Source organism: Staurois parvus, unplaced genomic scaffold (assembly GCF_062004578.1).
Source record: "Staurois parvus isolate SC_StPar_1 unplaced genomic scaffold, SC_StPar_1.0 ptg000108l, whole genome shotgun sequence".
Lineage (NCBI taxonomy): Eukaryota > Metazoa > Chordata > Amphibia > Anura > Ranidae > Staurois > Staurois parvus.
In genome coordinates this window covers 5,769,670-5,792,670 of record NW_028317904.1, presented here as the reverse complement: position 1 = coordinate 5,792,670, position 23,001 = coordinate 5,769,670, and the positions used below count along the sequence as shown (strand labels likewise).

Sequence of the window (23,001 nt, the reverse complement as noted above, 5' to 3'; positions counted from 1 at the left end):
TGCAATCCTCACCTTAAGGGCCCTTTTCGTTCGGCCTATGTATATTAAATTACATGGACATCTAATGGCATATACTACAAAAGTAGTATTGCATGTTATAAATTCAGATATTTTGTATTCTTGCTCAAGAACATTAAAGTTAACGCTCTTAACCACATTATTTATAGCTGTTTTACAAGATCTACATTTTCTACAGGCTTTAAACCCTTTTCCATAGGGAACATGTCAGCACCTGTGGTACTGAGCTCTATGGATCCTCAACTTGGGGTTCCCCAGGGCACGGAGTCTGAGGCCCAGCCTGCTTGTTCACCAGAGCCCCTGATGGTAGGGATGGACTTGCAGCAAGCTGGGACCAGGTCGCGGCCCCCAGGTACACCCAGCTGAGGTGGAGGAGACCGCTCACGGGAGCAGAGTATAACAGGAGAAGACAAAGGAAATTCAATAGGCAAGCCGAGGTCAAGACAGGTGGAAAACAAACAAGCAAGTTCAGAGAACGAAGCCAGGGTCAGTACACAGGTAGACAATATAGGATTCGGATAGCAGAAACACGTGGGAGCTCCAACAACTAAGAAGTTGCTCAGGCAAAATGGCCTAGTCTGAGCACATCTTATATAGACAGGCAGACAAGGAGACGGGACAGGAAGTGATGGAAGGGAAGGAAATAAAACCCAGAGGACAGCAGACGACGCCCATAGATGAGCACAGACAAACACATGAGAAGGGATCAGGAACAGGACTGCAGCAAGAAGGTAAGAACACAAACGAAACTGCAGGCTAACTTGTGAAAGAACATATAAATAATTTTGGTGCATCTAAAATCTTTTTAACAATCCTTTCTCCTACATTTGGGGCACTTCTATAGATGAATCTGGGTCTATTAGGCAATACTGGTCCAAGTATCTTATCCATTTGGAGTATATGCCAATGTTTTTGAAAGACATTTTCAACCTCCTTATATTGTGAATGATTAGACAAAAAGTTCCACTGATGTTCCTTATTCTCCTCCTTATTTTTAGTGCTGAAACAGCTTTCTCTAGGGATACCAAGGATTTCTTGTATATTATAATTTAAAAATTCATCAGAATAACCTTTTTTTTAAAAATCTATTTTTTATTACATCTGCCTGTGATACATAGTCATCATCCAATGTGCAGTTTCTTCTTACTCTCATGAACTGACCTCTAGGTATGTTTTTAAGCCACATTGGATGATGTCCGCTATTGACAGATATGTAACAATTTCTATCTGTTGGTTTGAATTATACCTTAGTGATAACATTGCTGTCAATCCTTTGTATGACAACATCCATAAAATTGATAGAGCTGGTGCTCATCTGGTAATCCAATTTAACGGCTTTTTGGTTGTCATTTAATTTTTCCATAAATTTACATAATGTAGAATTTGATCCCTCCCAAATTAGAATGAGATCATCTATGTATCTTTTGTAATATATCTGTCAGGAATGGACTCAGCACTGGTGGTGGGACTCACCTGCCGTGTGGGCTGCAGTACCAGGGCTGACCAGCGGGTGCTCTCAGCAGCCAGAAGCTCACTCCTGCAGTCAGCCAACACCTGGGGCTGATTGCAGGAGGTGTATTTAAGGAATGACCAGGCCTGTGATCAGGGCCTTGGTGTATGTTTCCCATGAGCCCCTGTACCTGGTATCCTGTGTTCCTGCCTAGTTGCTGACCCTGCTTTGATCCTGACCTCTGCTGACCGTCTCCTGTTGAACCCCTGGCTTGCCTGACCATCCTTCTGCCTGATCCTCTGTACCGCGCTGCCCGTGAGTTACTGAAGCTTGTGATCTTGACTATTCTCTGCCTGCTCCTCCGGTACCTCACTGCCCGATCGTCGCTGACCTGGCCTGCCTGACTACGCCTGACGCTACCCAGACAATCCATCCCGCACGGATCCAGTCACTACTGTCCAAACCTGCCAGCCCCTTCACATCAGGCTTTCCCCTGGTACATACCCTCGATGGACCCCTCTACCACAGTTGGGTTCACTCAGGGGCCGCGACCTGGTCTCAGTCCTGCGCCAAGTCCATCCCCACCATCAGGGGCTCTGGTGAAAAGGCAGACTGGGGCTTAGACTCCACGTCCCGGGGAATCCTGTTCTGTGGGTCACTAGAGATCCCGCCGGGCGGTGCCTGACAGTACCTTACGGCCCGCCTGACCATTCCACCTCTCCAGCCCTGACTACGCCTATGTTCCTAAAGCCTGCTACTTCCCTGTGTCAGTCCACACATTTCTGGTCATACCCGGATCCCTAACAATATCTGTTGTTGTGGACCATGGAAAAATACTGATCTGTCCTCCCACTCCGCCATAAAATATATAAATATAAATATTGTCCGAGTATGTCCATATGACTAGAAATGCAGGCATTAACTTGTGTTAAGATTGTTGTATTTCCAATGTTATTTCTATAGTTGTATTTGCCCATTTTATAAGATACATGAAACCTAATGTTGCCAGCTGCTTCTATCACTTACTGTGAGACAGAGTGATCCGTTTCCTATGGGATGATATACTAATTAGTCGTAATTAAGAAACTGGTGATTCAATTAGAGTTTCCCAAAATAAGTGACCAGCTGCAACACACCGTCATCCCTATGATTAAGTCAGGATATCACGAAACGCGTCAGAGTGTGACCGTGCGGTGGACCGGAAGTGACGCAGATCCGTAAACGGAAGTGACAACGTTCTGTCTGGCAGATCCGGAGGTGGTGAGAGCACCAGCGGTATCTGACTCACTGAAAGGCTACATTTTAAAGGCTTAACTAATTTTTGATTGCTGTAAGTGCAATATTTGAGCTTATTAAAGTTGTTTACCTTGGGTAATACACGATTGGAGCAAATTTTTTCTCTTTCTATGTAACTATGGAGAGGAATATATATTATGATCCTGGCTACCATTCATATCATGGGTGATTATTGGAGGAACCTCCCGGTCTCAACATTTGGAATCTATGTAACAAGGTAGAATAAAGGCTGTGTTCTGGTGGTCCAAGTATTTGGAATCTATGTAACAAGGCTAATTAAAGGCTATGTTCTGGTGAATGCACACCTGAGAGGGGGTGTATGAGGGGCACAGCGCGTGGTTTAATAGATTTTTCACTGGGAATCACATTAACAGAGGACTCACATTGTGGAAGATTTTTTTGGACTTTTTCATATATTTTTATTATTAATATTTTTTCACGGGACTTATGATTTATGGTGTTTAATTTGGGCACTATAATTTGATGTCACATATAATTTGTTGTAATATTTTTCAGGATTTTAATATATTTTGTGTATAATATGTTTGCATGAGGGGCACAGCGCGTGGTTTAATAGATTTTTCACTGGGAATCACATTAACAGAGGACTCACATTGTGGAAGATTTTTTTGGACTTTTTCATATATTTTTATTATTAATATTTTTTCACGGGACTTATGATTTATGGTGTTTAATTTGGGCACTATAATTTGATGTCACATATAATTTGTTGTAATATTTTTCAGGATTTTATTATATTTTGTGTATAATATGTTTGCATTGTGGGAGTAGCAATGAAGACAAGGAATTATGCACTGAGATTGACAATAGGATTTAATGTTTTATAGATACATAATGCGCCGCTAATAATCACTAATATTGAAGGTGGTAATATTTGAAGCAAGTTTGACATTACATTTAAAGTGGAAGCTAATTGGATATAATAATATTTAAAGAGCATCATTTGGAGCAATTTAGTGATCATATAACTATACTTTCTTGGGTCACTTTATAAATTATATCTATGATCTATTCAGATCCATTCTCCCTACCGCTTCAACAGCCAAATTTGTGGTTGAAAAGCGTCCATCGCCTCCCTATGCATTTTTAATCTCCCAGACAACCTTACCAGGAATGTTATCCTACGCATCCATTTCTACCACATCAAAGAATGGGTACTTGCATCCTGAACTTATTCCAAAACAGTTTGCGAACATGCAAGTATTCTCCGACCTTTTGTGATATTCCATGCTAAGAATCTACTTCCAATCACTGAAGTTCTGAGGAACCACATAATTGAGTATCAATGGGGATTCCATCATTAACCGAAATGACAAGCTGTCAACAGTCACAATGGTGGATGAGGGTCTACTCCTGCAAGAGTAGGGAATAATCGTGGAAACACCCCTGCCCACCTTACTTATCCTGCCTCACTAAAAATCGGACTGTCAACTAGTCTCACACAAGAAATAAAATTAAAAAAACACCACAGGGAAGTGCCTAACCACACTGCTTCCATTCTTTTTTTTTCATTCAAAACAGTCTCAGTGTTCCTGGACCCATTCTATATTGCTCATAAATCCCCCAGGCAAGATATGTGAAGTTTAATCTGCATCTGGACCCCTCACTGGATCCATCATTTTTATTATTCAGTTCTTCTTGCCAACATTGATGTTTCAGTTCATAGACTTTTATTTATTACAGCACGTGACATTTTTGGGCCTCAACTGGTGAAATAACATATTACCTTTTCTACTGCCTTACTGGGATTTAACATTGGCTGAAAATTTAAACCACCCAGCTAAACAATTCACTTTGTGGCATGAAGCTTGCAACCTACAATGTGACGTACTTTGCATAGAAGAAAACAATTTCGAAGCCGATGCAACTCGCTGCTGCTCACACAAAAAATTCCCACACATCTTTATGGCCAGCACATCTAAGAAACAGAGGAGAGTCCTTATAGTCATTAAAAATTTCATTACATTTACACCTTTGAGTTCCTTCCTTGACCCATGTGGCAGATATATCATACTTTGTAAAATAAAGTCTGAAAAGTGCACCTTAGTAAACATTTACGCTCCCAACTCCCATCAGCTCTGCTTCTTGAAGGAGATGCCAACAAAAAGGTATTCACCTTTTTTTCCTCTAAACACAACCCAAATTCATAGATCAATCTCTTTGCAGTAGATAAAGGGATGCTCCAATGTTACAATATATGGGATAACACATGTTCAGGCCATGCAGCTATTACTGTAACTATAGTGTAGAACAAGCACCATCCTCCTACTTACTTATAGCGCTGTAATCCCTATCTTATCAAACAACCATAACACACTTCTGTTCTGGCTAAGCATCTGAGGAATTTCTTCCAAACCAATGCAGGCCCAGTAAACAACCTTTTTACTCTATGGAATGCCCATAAGGCATATATGTGAAGGATCATACTGCAATTGTCCACTTGGTCTAAAAAAACTCCAAAATTAGAAATTTAAACATCCTTCTAGTGGAGGTTCAAATGCTAGAAAATGTCAATAAATCAAATCCTATCCATTTCCTAATGAACTAAACCAGCTTAGACATGACCTTCACAGATTATTATGCAAACAGCATAATAAGCATCTCCGGAGTCTGAAAGTTAATTACTATGCCAGCAGCAATAGAGGCAGTAAATTACTGAAATCTCAAAGATCAGAAACCACAATCTCTCACCTTATTGATCCTGTAGGAAAACACAAATGTATCGATCCCCAAGCAATAGCAGACCCCTTAGCAGACTTCTATAATACCCTTTATGATCTCAAAGATCCTCTTACACCTCAACCATCTGGGTTTGAGATCCAGGCGTTTCTAGCTAAATTACACCTTCCCAAGCTGTCAAATGCTCAACTCCAAAGCCTTAACATGCCTTTCATAATACTTGAAACCATTAAACTTATAGACTCTACCCATAGACTCTACCCATAGACTCTACCATTAAACTTATAGACTCTACCCAGATTTCCTAGCGAATGCTACAAACTATTCAAACAAATTCTCAGCTCATAATTAAGTGATATGTTTTCAAAAGTGGTTTCAATTGCATCCTTCCCCTCAAAAATGCTTTTATTATAAACAATTCCGAAACCAAAAGCACCCCCTCCTCCAAAGGATCCCCCCCTCCCATTGAGGGCACGTGGCTTGGTATGGTTCACCTTAAAATTCATATCAGAGCCAAAGGGCCTAGTATGGATTGAGGGGGGAGCATGTGATTTAAAAATAAAAAATTAAAAAAAAAAATCACCTACACTTCTTTTGTTTACAGGGAATCCCACTGACAGCAGATGAGTCATGGTTGTTAAAGACACAATCGGCCACCTGCTACTTTACTACTACTTTACAACCAGATATTCTTCACAATGAATATGGATCAGATTCAATAATATCGTTTTCTTTTGATGAAAATTAATATAGAAAACAAAAGCTATGAAACAAATCTATTTAATATAACAAATATGACTAAATGAAATCTTCAATTAACAAAATGAAACGAAAGCAAAAGGAAAATGTTGGCACGTGCACATGTCTACCGATACTCCTACCTACTAAACATTTACATTCCTTTAACTCCTTACTTTGATGCTTCTTTTAGGCAGGCAAAAAGCCCAGAAGCTCCCACCAGCAACATATTAAATATAGAAAATGTGGAGCAGGATACATTGACCTTTTTGATTGCTTTATGTCGACTAGACTCAACCAACTTAAACACTGGATCAAACCATCATTATGGTTAAATATTGAACAATCACTAATCCCTGGTGATGATCTCTTCCTCCTTCTACTAGCAAACGTATGGAGAACTGTTGCATTAAAGTCCCTATCTCTCTCGGTACAAGCATCCCTTACTGCCTGGAGAACTCTCCACCTCCAAACTGTACTCCCGAATCTATCATATCCCTATGCTTCTTCAAACTTTAGGGCTTGTAGATTTTTCTACCAAGGTATGGAAATCTTGCAGGCTTATTTACAATATTTATCTAAAATTTATATAAATATTTATATCAAGGGGGGCATGTCCAAGATGGCGACCGGAACGGCCGCAACATCCAGAGCTCCGGTGCCTTAAGTTACAATCCGCTGCCATCCGTGTGGCAGCGGACTCCAGCGGGGCACCGGAGGTTCCCAGCGGTGTCCCCTGCCTCTTAGAGGGGGGCTCAGGGCTGTATTGCCCGCCTCTGTAGCGGCTGACGTTTGCGGCCTGCTGCGGCCGCATAATCCGGGGCTCCGGCGCTTCGGACCACACACTGCCACCAGTGGGTGATTGTCCGGAGGGCATCGGAGGCATCCTCTGCGTCCCCTGAGACTGGAGGGACGCTCCAAGATTTATTGTCCCTCCCTGAGGCAGCGGATGTCTGTGGCCTGGTGCGGCCCACTCCTTCGACCCGGATTCCTTTCATCCCGGCCACAGTGAGTACAGGAGGCAGGGGGGCTGGCAGGAACTGGTTCCTCTCCAGTGATCCGGGGCCCCCATTGGATGTCCTGGACACCATCGCCCCTGATGGGCTTGGAGCTCACGGTGGCCGTTGTGCTGCAGTCGGTGGGGTGCTGGGACTACCCATTTCTGCTCTGGAGGACCCTGGGGCCAGCGTAAGGGGACCCCTGTCTCACTGGGGTCTCCCATCCCTCTCAAATCCTGTGGTGGGAATTGGAGCTGGTGTCGGGGTCTTGGGCCTTATTAATGGCGGCTGCCGCAACTTATGTCCACTATACCCCTCCATGGCCTGCTAAATATCTTTATAATATAAAGGATTTTCAGCCTTTTCACAATTGCGGGCACAGGTTGAGGATCTTGACAATCGCAATCGCTGGAATAATTTGCGAGTCAGAGGAATCCCGGAGTCAGTGTCTGACCTCTCACAAACCATAACCAAGCTATTCAAGTCACTCTTTCCGAATCACGACCCTGGGTCCTTTGCTTGTGACCGCATTCATAGAGCCCTGCGTCCAAGACCTCCTAAGGATAAACCACCTAGGGACATTGTTCTTTGTATGAAGGATTTCCTGACTAAAGAAGACATACTTAGAGCTGCTCGCAATACCCCAACGATCACCTTCGAAGGCTCAGTTTTACAAATCTTTCCAGATGTTTCTCCGGTTACGTTGGAGAAACGTAGAAATATGAAGGAAATCATAACTGTCCTTTTCTCGGCTCGTATCCGCTATAACTGGGGCTTTCCTTTTAAGCTAATAGTTCCACATAATGGGAGCACATATATAGCCACATCTCTTCCCGAAGGCAGAGAAATCTTGAACCAAATTGGGCTTGGCAGACGCCCCATCGCCTCGACGCCCACCTTCCACACCTCGAGTCTCTCCCATTTGGCAAACTCCATCTCCACGTAGGGATGGAGGGAGGGTCCGACAAGAACCGGGTTGAAAAGACCTTGCTCGCTTCCACATTACCTGCTGTCTTTTATAGGATGCTGTAATCTGACAACCATGTTTGCTTTATCGTATATATCTGGACGTGTTAAAGTCTAACAAGAGTCTTTGGACCTTCTGAGTACCACCCGTAAGTTCATGGTTTTAAAACTTTTGGACGCGTTACCCCACCCTGCTGCCTGACATGACCAGAGGTGTCACCGCCCGATTGTGGGGTGGCGGCTCCGTTTTCCGTGTTTTTTGGTGACAGGGTTTGGGCCCATTTGGCCCTTTGTTGTTTGATTTTCCTGTTTTTTCAGGTATGGCAAATTGCCCACCTGATCCAAATTTATTAGTTATCCTCTTAATTGTAGGAATTCTGAATACTTTACTTCTATTGCTTTTTGTCTTTTTTTTTCTCAAAGCTTTAGTACATGATATTGGTTTTGTGCCGGTCTGTGGATGTCACGACCCCCACATTGGGGTCTGGATGTCCCCTAGATCGGTACTACCGACTATAACTATATCTGATGTGGATTTACAGATTCTTATATCTCGCCAAATAACTCTAGGAGATGTCTTTTCAATGTGTATTTTTATGCTGATAGTTATACATTCTGTATATTATGGTAATTCAATGTATTTAGCATAATGTCCAGGGTTGCAATTCACCAAATAAGCGCAAAACAGCCTTTCTTCAATATAGGCGACTAGGGGCTAAAATTATTTTACAACAGGAAACACATTTTGCACCCACAAAACACCCGACATATTTTCATAAATCCTATAAGCAGGGGTATTATACCTTACATTCCTCTAAAAGTAGAGGAGTAGCCATTTTTCTACATAATTCATTCCCCTTTGAGGTTCAACATGTGTATCGTGATCCAGACAGTAGGTTTATTATTCTTAAAGGCATCCTTTTGGGTTGTGAACTTACGATTGCTAATATCTATGCACCGGATTCAGCACAAGCCTCTTTTTTTCAAAATTTTTTGGTGTTCTGGATAGGTTTTTGTCCCCCATCTATTGGTGGGTGGTGATTTTAACCTGGTAGCAAACCCTCTTTTGGACCGAAGTTCCTCCTCGGAGGGCGCACAATGCGGGAGCCAGGGATTATTTGTTTTATTCTCACCCACATGATTCTTATGTTAGATGTACTATATTTATTGTACCCCCATTTTGCTAGCTAATTCTAGGAAATCTTGTATTCACTTGAGCCCCTGGTCGGATCACAATATTATGGCCCTATCTATCACGTTTATAGGCTTGGCACCTACCCCCTACTCTTGGAGACTTAATGACTCCATGCTTACTGATATTAATTCTCGCCAAGAAGTGGTTACCTCCATTCAGGAATATTTTCAGTCTAACTCTACTCCTGATATATCTCCAGCCACACTATGGGTAGCTCATAAGGCGGTCATACGTGGCCGCCTTATCTCTATGGCATCATCCAGAAATAGAAAACGATGGCAGCAAATTCTACAGCTTACCCGGGAATTAGAAGCACATTATAGAACCCACATTGGTAATCCATCACTTCTTAATAAACAGTTAATATCTCAAAAGCGTTTAGAATTGAATACTCTGCTTTCTCAGAAGACTGAAAAAGCTCTCCGCTGGTCGAAGGCCTCGTTCTTGCTGCATAGCAATTCGGCATCCACTATGTTTGCAAGGAAATTGAACCATTCTCTGCGCACTAACTCGGGCGCTATTTCATCTCTCCCTCAAGAAGTTATGGGTATTTTTGAAAACTGTTACTCTAACCTACTAGCTTCTCCACGGTCGAATTCTGTTCCACCATCCGACTCATGGCTGGATTCTATACCCCTCCCTGCTCTTACACCCTCTCAATCAGCCTCTCTTAATGCCCCCTGTACTTTGGAGGAAATAATCCGTGCGATTAGCCCACTAAAACGTTCTACTGCACCGGGTCCTGACGGATTCACCGCTAGTTATTATAAACATTTTACCTCTACGTTAGCTCCCTATTTGATAACTTTATTTAATGATGTTCTGCAGGGGGGTAAATTCCCTGAGGAGATGCTATTGGCTAATATGTCTTTAATACCCAAACCACAAAAAGACCACCATTTACCACAAAACTATAGACCAATTTCAGTAATGAATAATCTGAAAATATTTAGCCGTATTTTGGCAGACAGGTTGGCCCCTATTATCTCCTCTTTGGTCTCTCCGGACCAATCGGGTTTTATTCCAGATTTATTACTGACAACATTCGCCTCACCCTAAATGTTATTCAAGATGCCAATTTGCATTCTAAAGAAGTTCTGTTGATGAGTCTGGACATAAACAAGGCCTTTGACAGCGTTCTTTAGCCCTATTTTTTTTCCTTGCTACAGAAGATGGTCTTCTGCGATGGATTTTTGGCCGGTATACATGCACTATATAACTCTCCTAAAACGAGAATAAGGCTTCCTGGCTGTAACTCTGATTTTTTCTCATTGGGTAGAGGTACCCGTCAAGGCTGTCCTCTATCATCCCTTTTGTTTGTGCTGGTGTTGGAACCTTTGGCAATAGCAATTAGATCACATCCAGATATCTCTGGCTACCCCTAATTAGTTTCACATTTCAAAATATGTATGTATGCTGATGATGTAATGCTTTTCCTTACCAATCCGTTAACTTCATTACCCAATTTATGTGCCGTATTGAAAGATTTTGCTATAGCATCAGGTCTCACTGTTAATTTTACCAAATCGGTGATTATGCCTGTTAATGTTCCCGATTCCCTAAGTGCATCTCTCCGTGGTTCGTTTCCATTCCGTTGGGTCACAGATCGGATTTCCTATTTGGGTATTAATCTCACTTCTGGATACTCAGATATGTTTGCCGCTAATTATCCGCCGTGTGTATCACGTCTCTCAACTCTATTGAAGATCTGGCATGGTTACCATATTTCCTTTCTGGGCAGAGTCACGGCTGTTAAAATGAATATTTTGCCTAAACTACTTTATCTTTTTAGAGCACTTCCAGTTTCGGTCTCGAAGACGTTTTTGGATCACTTTCAGCAGACTATTAATAACTTTATCTGGGGTAACAAACGTCCACGTTTTACCTTGTCCATTTTGTACCGTTCACAGCGGACAGGAGGTCTTGGTCTTCCCAATTTTTGGATATATTATATCTCAGCTCATTTTGCGCAACTATCACAATGGGCAACAGTTAACTCTCAGACCCCCTGGATCAAGTTTGAATCTCAATCTATACACCCATTTTACTTACCGGGTATACTGTGGTCTAAAATCTCTCCTCGATCGCTCACTTTTTATAACTCCATAGTGACCCACTCACTGACACTTTGGTCCAAATACAAATTTAAATTGAATCTGGTCTCTTCTATTTCCCCGGGTGTTTCGTTTTTTGGTGATCCTACTTTTGTTGCAGCTTTTTCTTCATCTCAAGCGTTTCGTTGGTGGTATGACCGATCTTTTATTAAATTATCTGATTTTCAGAGGAGGTTTTTATATCACCTTTGATATGGTGCGTGTACTTTTTGATGTTCCTCTTCGTGAGTACCATCGTTACCGACAGATTAGACATTTTTTTAATTCACATTTTGGCCTTATACCTTCTTCTCCGAGTTCACTTTTTGAACGTGTCAGCCGTGACTCCCCTAGGGGCAGGGGTCTTATTTCTGATCTTTACCACCAATGTTTGATCTGTTTTTCTCCTACACCCCCTTTGTATAGACGAAGATGGGAGGAGGATGGTGGTATCATTTTTTCAGATGAGGATTGGGATTCCATGGTGGATAACCTATGTAAGTGTTCTAGATCTCTTTCTGTCCGTGAAACAGCCCTTAAGGTTTTAACCAGATGGTATTATACCCCATCAAGACTACATGTATTGTTTCCTCAGGTGTCCCCTTTATGTTTTTGGGGCTGTGGTCTCACAGGTACTATGGTTCATATATTCTGGGATTGCCCGACCATATCTTGGATTTGGCGTAAGATATCTGAGGTTGCTGCCTCACTGGCGGGTACCCCGGTACGATTATCCATGCAGGCCTGCCTATTGGGGGCTCATGTCCCGGGGATCCCTGTTGCCACTATGAGACTGATACATACTATTTGTGTTGCCACCTTGTGGGCTATTGCCTTACACTGGAAGTCCAATACTGTACCCTTGGCCTCTGTTTTACACAGGGTTGATGCCGTGATGCTCATGGAACGAATTCATTATACTTTACTGGATGGGATGCACTTATTTGATAAAAAATGGGAATCATGGAGGGATTGTAGACATTTATTGCATGATTAACAACATTCCAATTGTGGGTTGACTGGCATATACTGTTGACAGTTGTATCATTCAGCCTACTTTATTGTCTACATATTTCATGTACTTGCAATCTATACTTTTCTATTTCCTCTTTTTTTTTATGTTAATATACTTTTCTGCATTGTATCTTTCAAAAGCGCCTTGTTTTTGCTGTGAGAATCATTTGAAAATGTACCGTTGTTTTACAGTTTACCTTTGCAAAATAAAACCGTTTGTAAACAAAAAAAAATATTTATATCAAGAGCACATGCTCAAAAGTTTTCGAGACATTGTTATTGAATTTGGCTTACCTACTATTGAATACTTTACCTTTACCCATATTGCACATTTTTACATACGATACCCGCCCAACAAGTCTCTATTCCCACTGAAACTTGGCACTATTATACTAGTACTATACTTCCCCTATGAAAAACCAAAGGATAATCTCAGTACTCTATAACATTCTTCACAACAAAACAGGCTTCACTAAAAATACTGCAATTACCCAATAGGAAATAGAACTCTGCCTAACTTTCAGACTCACAATGGCTGGCCGCTTTTGATAATGTTTACAGATCTACTAGTTGCATAGAACCCTGGGAACTAACTCCAAAAAGCTCCCCAACAGTGGTATTTAATTTAATAGGCACTTTGATGCACATACTATGGCACTGTGAAAACATCCAAAGCTTCTGGAGCAAAATATTTCAAATAATTTCTGAGGATACAGACATTCTGACTCCTCCCCAACCAGTTTTGGTGATTTTAAACTTTGGAATGTATTGTCCCTTCCTTTCAGCATGGTTGTCATTCATTTCTTATTAGCAGCCAAAACCACCATCACTAGACAATGGAAACATCGCCTCTCAACTCCTCCGAAACTCTTTAAATATTTAAAACAAAATTATATCTATGAAAAAATACTAGCTATTAGATGTGGTAAACTCCAGTCCTTCCGTAACGCTTTGATTACTTGGGCACAATGGGCAAATCAAGACACTTAATCTTACTCTATTTTGGTTCTTATGTGCTCCATAATTCTCACGTACCTGGTGACAGAGGCCAATGGAGAGAGGGTGTCGGGGATCTCCGCGATCCCCGCAGCGATGGTCCCGGCGCAGGCGCAGTGCGCCGCCCTGTGCAGGGACACGGGCACTAGGTCCGGGCCGGCCGCGGCGTTCGAGTTCGCGCATGCGCAGTAGAAGCCGCGGCCGCCCGCTGGGCACCAATGGGCACCATATTTAAATGGCCCTGAGCTGTCATTCAGTGCCTTCTGGTCTTACCTGCATCCTGTATCCTGCGAACCTGTACCTAGTAAGTTGTTGACCCGGATTGTTCTTGACCTGCTGATTTCTCCTGCCCAGACCCTTGCTTTGCCTGACCTCTCTTCTGAATGCCCCTCATTAGATCTGACCTGCTGTTGCTGACCTGGCGTGTGACCCGACGATTCTCTGCCCGCTGCCTTGTAGCATACCGTCCTCTCTGTTACCGACTCGGCCTGTCTGACTTCGCACTTGCTCAGCCATCCATCCATCCCATCGGGGTCACCCGACCTCCTCATATCAGGCTCTCCCCTGTTGGAGCCCCTGGCGAACACCCCTACCACTGACGGGTGTGCTCAGTAGTCGCGACCTGGTCTCGGGGTAGTCCAACTCCATCCCCACCATCAGGGGCTTTGGTGAACAAGTACCCTGGGGCTTAGATTCCGCGCTCTGGGCACACCTGACCAGTGGAGTGCTAGTGGTGCCGCTAGGCGGTCCATTACAGAGGGCTTTCCTGGCGGCTAAATTACAGACTTCCCAGAAGGTGGGACAGCAGGAGTCAGGCCCAGAGTAGCACAGGTCGCCTGTGGGAGTTCTTGTTTTGTGGTCCACCCAGGAGCACGGCTGATGTGCTGAGATGGGGTCTGCAGGCAGGGAGCACCTGTGCGAGGTATGCAGGACTTCCAGAGAACAGAGGATCCCAGGATAACCAGTTCAAGCCAAGGTCGGTGCCAGGTGGGGATAGGAGCAGACGTAGTCAAAAGGGATAGCCGAGGTCATACACAGAGAGCAGAAGAGAAGATCCGTTAGACAAGCCGGGGTTAAACAGAGCAGACAGGTCCAGGAGCAAGCTGAGTTGTTAACAAGAAATCACAAGTCAGGATAGCAAGGGAATGAAGGTAGTAGGGAGCCAGAGATCACCCAGCACCTGAGAGTAATGCAGGGCTTCCTTATAAAGGCCGTTTGGCGCCAAATTTGAGCGGATGTGAACTTCTGCGGCCATGCAAGGTACTGGCAGGGGTGCCAGGTCTCCTAACACCTCTGTCGAGGACAGAGCCCTGACAATGCCCCCCCCCTAAAGGGCAGCCTCCGGATGCCTACTTGGGTCGCTTTGTCTGGGTATTTGGAATAGAACTCTTGGAGAAGTCTGAGGGCATATACGTTGTCCTTTGGTTCCCAAGAGCTTTCTTCAGGTGGATACCCCTTCCATTTAACCAGGAATTGGATTTGTCTTCCCCGTTTCCTGCAGTCCAGGATTGATTCTACCTCGTATTCTGCCTCCTCCCCAACTATTATTGACGGTGGAGGTGGTTCCATTCTTCCTGGAAATGGGTCATGAACAGCTGGCTTAGGCAGGTAAACATGGAAGACTGGATGAATTCTGCATGATTCGGGAAGGGATAGTTCATATGATACTGGGTTGATTTCTCGTTTGATTTGGAAGGGGCCAATGTATCTTGGACCCAATTTTCGTGATGGGCAAGGAAGTTATAAGTTGGCTGTTGACAACCAAACCTCGTCTCCGACCTTTAGAGCAGGATTTCCCCTTCAATTCTTGTCATAGTACTTTTTATAGTCTGTTTGCGATTGTTGTATGGACTCTTGGAGAGCTCGATAGTTGTCCTGAATCCTGATAAGTCTGTCCTGTACTGCGGGTACTGAGGCTTCGAGTATGGTATCCGGAAGGCAGGAAGGGTGAATCCATAAATAGCTCACAATGGTGACTGATTCGTAGCAGAATGGATAGAATTGTTGTAGGCAAATTCTGCCAATGGGAGTAGGGACGTCCAGTCATCATGGGAAATGGTGGAGAAACATTGTAGATATTGCTCTAAAGTTTGGTTTGTCCACTCTGTTTGGCCATTACTTTAAGGGTGGTAAGCAGAGTTCCACTTTCAGGGTTTTGCACAGGGCTCTCCAGAACCTGGAGGTAAATTGCACCCCTCGGTCAGAAACAATATTGCTGGGTAGTCAATGTAGCCTCATAATCTCCTTGGTAATGGCATGTGCTGTCTCAGGCGCAGACGAGGTACCTATCATTGGCAGGAATTGGGCCATTTTGGATAGCCGATCTATCATCAGTAGGATGGTAGTAAACCTCAGAGTAAACCTCAGAGGGCGGCAAGTCCACAATGAAGTCCATTGCAATCATTTCCCAGGGGCGATTAAGAATGGGCAGGGGTCTCAGTAGCACCCATGCCTTGGTTTTGTCTCCCTTGATGCATAGGCACACTGTGCAGGATTTTACGCAGTCCTGACTTAAGTTGGGCCACCACAAGGACCGTTGGATTAGTTCCATAGTTTTACGGGCCCCGAAGTGCCCAGCAAGTTGATGGTCGTGGAATGTTCTGAAAACCTGGGATCTTACCTCCTGGGGTACAAAGATCTTATCCTGGTGCCACAGAAAGCCATTCTGCCTCCTTAACGACTCTGGTTTGGGTTCGGTGTAGCGTGGGCAGACAGGATGGTGTTGGGGGCCAAGGTTCAACTGAATCTGGGAACATACGGGATAGAGCGTCTGCCTTCCCATTCTTGGTTCCTGGGTGGTATATGAAAATTGAATCTGGAGAAGTATAAGGCCCATCTAGCTTGCCGGGGTCTTAGGCATTTGGCGGATCTTAAATATTCTAGATTCTTATGATCTGTGAAGATCATAATCGGGTGACTAGCTCCTTCCAAAAGGTACCTCCATACTTCGAAGGCTGTTTTGATCACCAGAAGTTCCCTATCGCCTACGTCATAGTGCTTTTCCGCTTGGCTTAGTTTCCTGGAACAAAAGGCTACTGGATGGAGCAGGGCTTTTGGACCTTGGCGTTGCGAGATCACGGCTCCTGTAGCCACCTCCGATGCGTCCACCTCCAGGATGAAGGGAAGTGTTGGTTCTGGGTGTTGTAACACAGGAGCCGATGTAAATTGCTTCTTTAGTTGCTTGAAGGCTATTTGTGCTTCCGGGCTCCAGAAAAACCATGCATGCTGGCGGGTGAGTTGAGTAATCATGGCAATAATGGTTGAAAAGCCTTGGATAAACTTCCGATAGAAGTTGGAAAAACCCACAAATCTTTGGACCCGTTTCTTGTCAGTAGGTGCAGGCCACTCCAAGATGGCAGAGATTTTCTGAGGATCCATGGAGATTCTTTCAGTGGAGATGACTAGCCCCAGGAACTGGATAGACTGTTTCTCAAATTCGCACTTCTCCACCTTAGCGTACAGGCCATGCGAGCTCAGCGTAGTCAGTACCTTCTTAACATGGTCTTGGTGGATTTCCAGAGAGTTCGAGAAAATTAAGATGTCGTCTAGGTAGACGATTAAGAAGAGATCGAGGTATTCCCTGAAGATGTTGTTTATGAAGTGTTGGAATGTCACAGGGGCGTTGGATAATATAAACGGCATCACCAGGTACTCGAAGTGCCCAAAGCGTGTTCTAAAGGCGGTTTTCCACTCATCGCCTTTCCTAATGCGAACTAAATTGTAGGCCCCTCGTAAATCTAGTTTAGTGAACACTTGGGCTGTCTGGAACCTCTGAAATAACCTCTGAAATAACTCAGGAACGAGAGGGAGTGGGTACCGATTCTTAATGGTGATCTTGTTGAGCTCTCTATAATCAATGCAGTGTCGGAGAGATTGATCCTTCTTCTCAACAAAGAAAACACTTGCATCGGCAGGGGAGGAAGAAGGGCGGATGAATCCTTAGGCAAGGTTCTTGCCCATATATTGCCGGAGGGCTTCCAGCTCCAGTTCGGACAATGGGAAAATTCATCCAAATGGTATTTCTGCCCCTGCAAGCAATTCAATAGGGCAGTCGTAGGATCGATGAGAAGGCAAAGTGTTGGCCTTTTTCTTATCGAACACGTCCAGGAAACTGTAGCAGGCAGAGGGAACGGATTGACTGGCATCTGAAGTAGGGCGAACTGAGAGGCACACAGGGACATTGGAGGGTGTGAAACTGCTGCAGTGTTGAAGGCAGTAACTCGATGGGAAGGTAATTTCTTTCCTGGGCCAGTCGATTTTGTGGGTTGTGGGCTTGCAACCAAGGTATTCCTAGGATGGCTGGGAACATAGGCGATCTAAGGACATCGAAGCGGATGAATTCCTGGTGGCCGGAATCTGTTATCACTAGGATGGGAATGGTTTCCTGGGTAACCAATCCTGAACTAGGGGTGGTGCCGTCTGCCAGTAATACATCCAGCCTTTGTTTCTTAGGAACCAGCGGAATTTCTAGGTTCTTAGCAAGGTTGATGTCCAAGAAGCAGCTACAGGCCACTGAATCAACAATTGCCCGCAACTTGACTTCCCTTCCAGCCACCTGTAATGACATGGGTAGAATAACATGGGTGGATAGGGTTCTGGACAACTGGAGATACGAGGGATGAAGTTGGCTGGACTTACTTGGTCGCAAAGGGCAGTTGCATAAGAAATGGCCCATGGCCCCGCAGTGAAGACATAGGTTGCCTTGCCATCTGCGTGCTCTTTCCTCTGGAGTTAAAGCGGGTCGGAGAAGGCTGATTTGCATGGGTTCTACTTCCGAGGTGCCAATGGGCGGAGGCACAGGGACAGGAGCCAATGGTCTTGCAAACTTTGGCAGAACCCAAGTAGGGCGAAAGGACTGGGTATGTTCAGAACGTCTTTCCCGTAGCCGTCAATCTAATTGGGTAGCGAGCTGGATCATATCTTCCAGGGAAGAGGGAGTTTCAACCCTAGATAGTTCGTCCTTAAGAGATTCGGACAGGCCCAGATGGAACTGGTATTTCAGTGCTGCATCATTCCACCCGGTGTTGGCTGACCATTTGCGGAATTCCACAATGTAGTCCTCCACAGGCCGTCGGCCTTGTTGTAAAGCATGGAGGGTGGACTCCGCAGTGGAGGTCCTCTGGGGATCATCATAGAGAGCCGCCATGGCTTCAAAAAATGTGATCATGGAGTTGAGTGCGGAGTTCTTTTGTTCAGACAGAAGAGAGATGATGAACCCCACTTTAACCGTAAGAAGGTCCTTGCTTGCAATGCGAAATACAGCTCGCATGTGTTTTTAAAGGCTTGGGATTTGCGTCGGTTCCTGTGATACATATGTGACATGAGTGTATAGGATGCATGGATGAGGAGTGATTGACATTCAACTGTCATAATGCTAACGATTATAACCATTAGATAGGTAACTGGAGTTCAAAACAACATGTTGGAAGTGTACATTAAACTGGATAAAACCAGTTAAAACCAGTTGAAACAAGAGATATGGCTGATATTCACCAGATGTGCATTCTATCAAAATATGTAACAACGCACGACAGCACGAGCCGATTATGCGTTAACTCTAACTACTACGCAGAATCATACATGATGTTATATAACCAGGAGATACTGCGCATGGCAGTAGATAAGGACATTCCAAATTATGTATATAAAAGAAGGGGGATTCTAGGGGAATTTGGGACTCATTGAAGATGCGGCAGAAGTGCCTTGCGGTGATCTCCCGGATTTCCCCTTGCTGATTGTTGGAGTCCCCCAGTCCTTGGGCAACGGGTGATGCTACAATATCCGGTGATGTATTGATGCTTTATTCTTGCTATAATACAATCTAAATATGATTTGCAATTCTGACAATTCTTATGTTATTATACTAACAGAACTTACTCAATAAATCATGTTTTGCTTTAATACTTATTAAGCCTAATCTGTGTATTAGTGAGCGATTGTAGTAGTGTTAAAAACACTTTGTTTTGAGGCAAAACATAAATTGGCGTAGTCGGCAGGATGCCAAGTAGAAATATCTCCTAATAGGAAGTTTATTTTGAAGAACTGATTTTTGCACGTTGACCCCTAGGTACCAGGGGGCCTCTGTGCAAAATATTGACATTTGGCATTTTGCCAACAAGTTTCGGAGATTTAGCTACCTGGCATTTTAGAAAAGAACCAGATATGTTTAAGCGAAAAATGAAGCATAAGATTGATAAGGTGGAGATCCCCAGCTGGACCGAGGCTACTTATATTTTAGCACAGGAATTGTCAGGTGCAGGGTTGGCAGAATCGTGGGATAGTAGGTTTAAAGGTATCGAACCCCTTGATGCTGTAAATGTACTCGAGGGGATCCCTGCCAAGGCAGGTGATGCAGTAGCTTTAGGTTTAAAAGGTGTCGAACCCCTTGATGTTGTAAATGTACTCATGGGGATCCCTGCCAAGGCAGGTGATGTAGTAGCTTTAGGCAGACGCAGTTGGATTTTGCTAACTGCATACAGGATGATTCATAAGAAATTACATCAGGTAAAGAAGGATTACCATCAACTAGAGCAGAAGACATAGAACAAGAAGGTAAAATTGTTCTTCTGCAATGTGGGCAAAAATTGTTGAAAGATAACTTAGAACATTATCAAAATGTTCACCAGGGTAAATGGGATGCTGATGTATGGGATTCCTCATCAGATGATGATTGGGATGACTGTCTGGGAGGACCCGGTTGCCTGGACCCTGAACCAGTTACTAGGAGAAAGAAAATAGAAACAGGAGGTGTAAGGAAGGTGCTATGAAGGTAACATTGGTTATGGATGAAATAAATAGATATCTGGATACTTCCATGACCTTAGCTGCCCGAAATAGGATAATTAGGAATGCCCCGCCAAGGTATAAACCTGTAATCATGACATTGTTAATATCATTAAATAACAGTAGATGGGATGAGATAGTGGATAAGATGAATGAATTGCAGGATATGGGAGAATGGGTTAAATCTTCCTCCTCTGGAGATAAGAGAGAGAGCAATAACTCACCTTCCCCTCTGAAGGGGAATGTGGATAAATCGCATGTCTTGGAAAGATATGTTCCAGGCTTTATTTAAAGCCGAGTTCCTAAAGAACACATTGATGGGAAAGATACACAAGTATTGTGGAAATTATATTATTATTATACAGGATTTATATAGCGCCAACAGTTTGCTCAGCGCTTTACAATATAACGGGAGACAATACAGCAACAATACAGCTCAATACATATACTGTATAAGAAAAAAGTGCTGTCAGGAAGGAAGGTGACTGAAGGTGTACAAACTAAAGTGACCTTAAAAATTGGGAATTTACCTCTACAAAAATACCCTGTACTGATAGTTCCTATAAAATAATATATTGTTGGTATGGAGTCCATGATCTTGCCAGCCCAGGACCGGGTGGCTCAATTGCTTTTGATTCCTTTGTATATCGCTAACATCAAAGAAGGCGAAACTCCCACAAAGTTAACGGTTAGAGGAGACCAAGGCTTTGGCTCTACTAACACAGTTAATGTGGGGGCTATAATTTGGGTACAGGGGACATCTGGTCCCCCGGAACCTGCAGATGTAATAGCTGTAGGTAAGGACTGCACCCTACTGATCATGAAACCAGGCAGAGAAAAGTGGGAATATGTCCTACAAGAAAAATATTATTTGCGGGAATGATTCACTGTATTGTCTTTCACAGAGCAACGATGTACTTACCTTCAGTCTTGGAATCCTTGGTATCGTGTGGCTGGTCGAATTAGAGGTCGGAGCGTGGACGTCGGGAGTTAAAGTAACAGATACCGGCAATGTCAGAATGAGCTGGGGTTGGCGTACGAATACAACTCAAGATGATTTTATATGCCCAGCTAATCAGCCCTGCCCCATTCTAAATATAACCTTCAATGGTACTGTATGGACAGGAGCTCCGATAGAGGGTTACAAGCCAACATATGCAGTTCATGGAAATGAAGGTGTGATAAATGTAATCTCTGAAGTTAGCATTTGCTGTTGCCAACAGGAAGCAAGCTTCATTTATTTGTCAGCTGCAAATAGGAGGTCCGTAACAAAAAACTGTACCGCTAAGACTAAACCAAGTACTGACTTTCAGTTTGCTCTTAATGAGACAATCATTATGACTTGTACCAACGCCAGTGAAATCCAAGGAAGATCATGGTGGGGTCAGTACTTAATCTTTGTAAATTCAAACACTACTCATATCGACCCCGGACATATTAAAAGATTGCCTTCTACATGTGAAAAAGTGGGTCAACATGCACAGAAAACTGTGATACATGCTCAAATAACATTCCCAAGTACTGTAAAAAGCTGTATGAAACGAAAAAAGAGAGCATGGTATGATACATTGCTTGTGGGTTACGGCTCCCTAACAGGAACCTTAAATGGGTTTGATATTGAGACACTAGCAAATAGAATGTCTAATGCTGGGAGCAAGATTAATGATGCTCTAACTATGCAAGCTAAATGTATGCCTACTATATTCCGTCCAGCTAGTATAGCTGCCGGAATAGATGATGTGATGCTCCATTTAGTAGATGCTTCAAATGATTTTTTAACAGATTTTGATACTAACATTACAAAGTTTATTAATTGGATGGTATGTACGTTGCAGACCATATATGAGCAACAACAGAAAATTATTATGCAGGCTATGTTAATGACGGGAAATGAATTAGTGTGGAGGATCGCATTTAACAAAAGTATCCCAGTAAATATGTGGATACATTTAGAAGCTCAGAAAATGATCTGCAACGACACTACTTGTTTTGGAACGATATTAATGTATAATGTTACTAAAACCACTACAATGTGTAAATTTGTTGTAATGCCTTTGATTATTGGTGCACCTGGAGCTCAGCATTATTGGAGTCCAGAGTTTTATGGCACCCATGTAGACAATAATAACAAAACTCATGAAGTCTCATTTTGTGATAATACTCTTGAGGGAAAAATTTGTAAGTTACAGTCTTCTGTATATGAGCCATGTTTGTTGCAGAACACTGTAAATGTATGTAAATGGACCATTCTACCTATGTCTTATGAAATGATAGTAGAAATAGCCCCACAAACACTGTGTATGGTAACTGACATTCCTGCAGTCAGAGAAATGAAAGTTCCCTTTCAAGTTGTATCAGTAATATATCTTCTTTAACCGCTTGCCGCCCTGCCACTGTATATATACGTGTGCAGGGTGGAACTGGGGCGCAAAAGCACGTTTTAAAACGTGCTCCACGCTCCCGGCGTTTTTGCGGGCAGGGGGCGCGCGCGCGCTCACGCCGACCCGAGGGTGACACCATTCGATCCCGGAGGGATCAATCATTAGATTTCAGCCAGTGATGTCTGGCTGAAATCAGATGATCGGTCCCTGTCCTATCCTGTCCTGTGTTGACATTTACACAGGACAGGATATGATGTCATTCTTCTCTGCCTGGACACATTCCATTCCAGACAGAGAAGAAGACACAGAAAACGTGAGTACAAAGCACTACACTAACAGTTAGAACACACCTAGGTCACATTTAACCCCCTGA

The 23,001-nt window shown here is 43.5% G+C and overlaps 1 protein-coding gene and 1 pseudogene across 2 annotated transcripts in view; one reads left to right on the top strand and one right to left on the bottom strand.

Annotated features, from left to right (window-relative positions):
• LOC149467500 (suppressor of cytokine signaling 3-like) overlaps window positions 1-23,001 on the bottom strand; it is a 243,333-nt gene that overhangs the window by 5,383 nt on the left and 214,949 nt on the right. The window lies entirely within an intron of this gene.
• The window catches only part of LOC149467501 (uncharacterized), a 28,482-nt pseudogene continuing 26,595 nt past the window's right edge, over window positions 21,115-23,001 (top strand).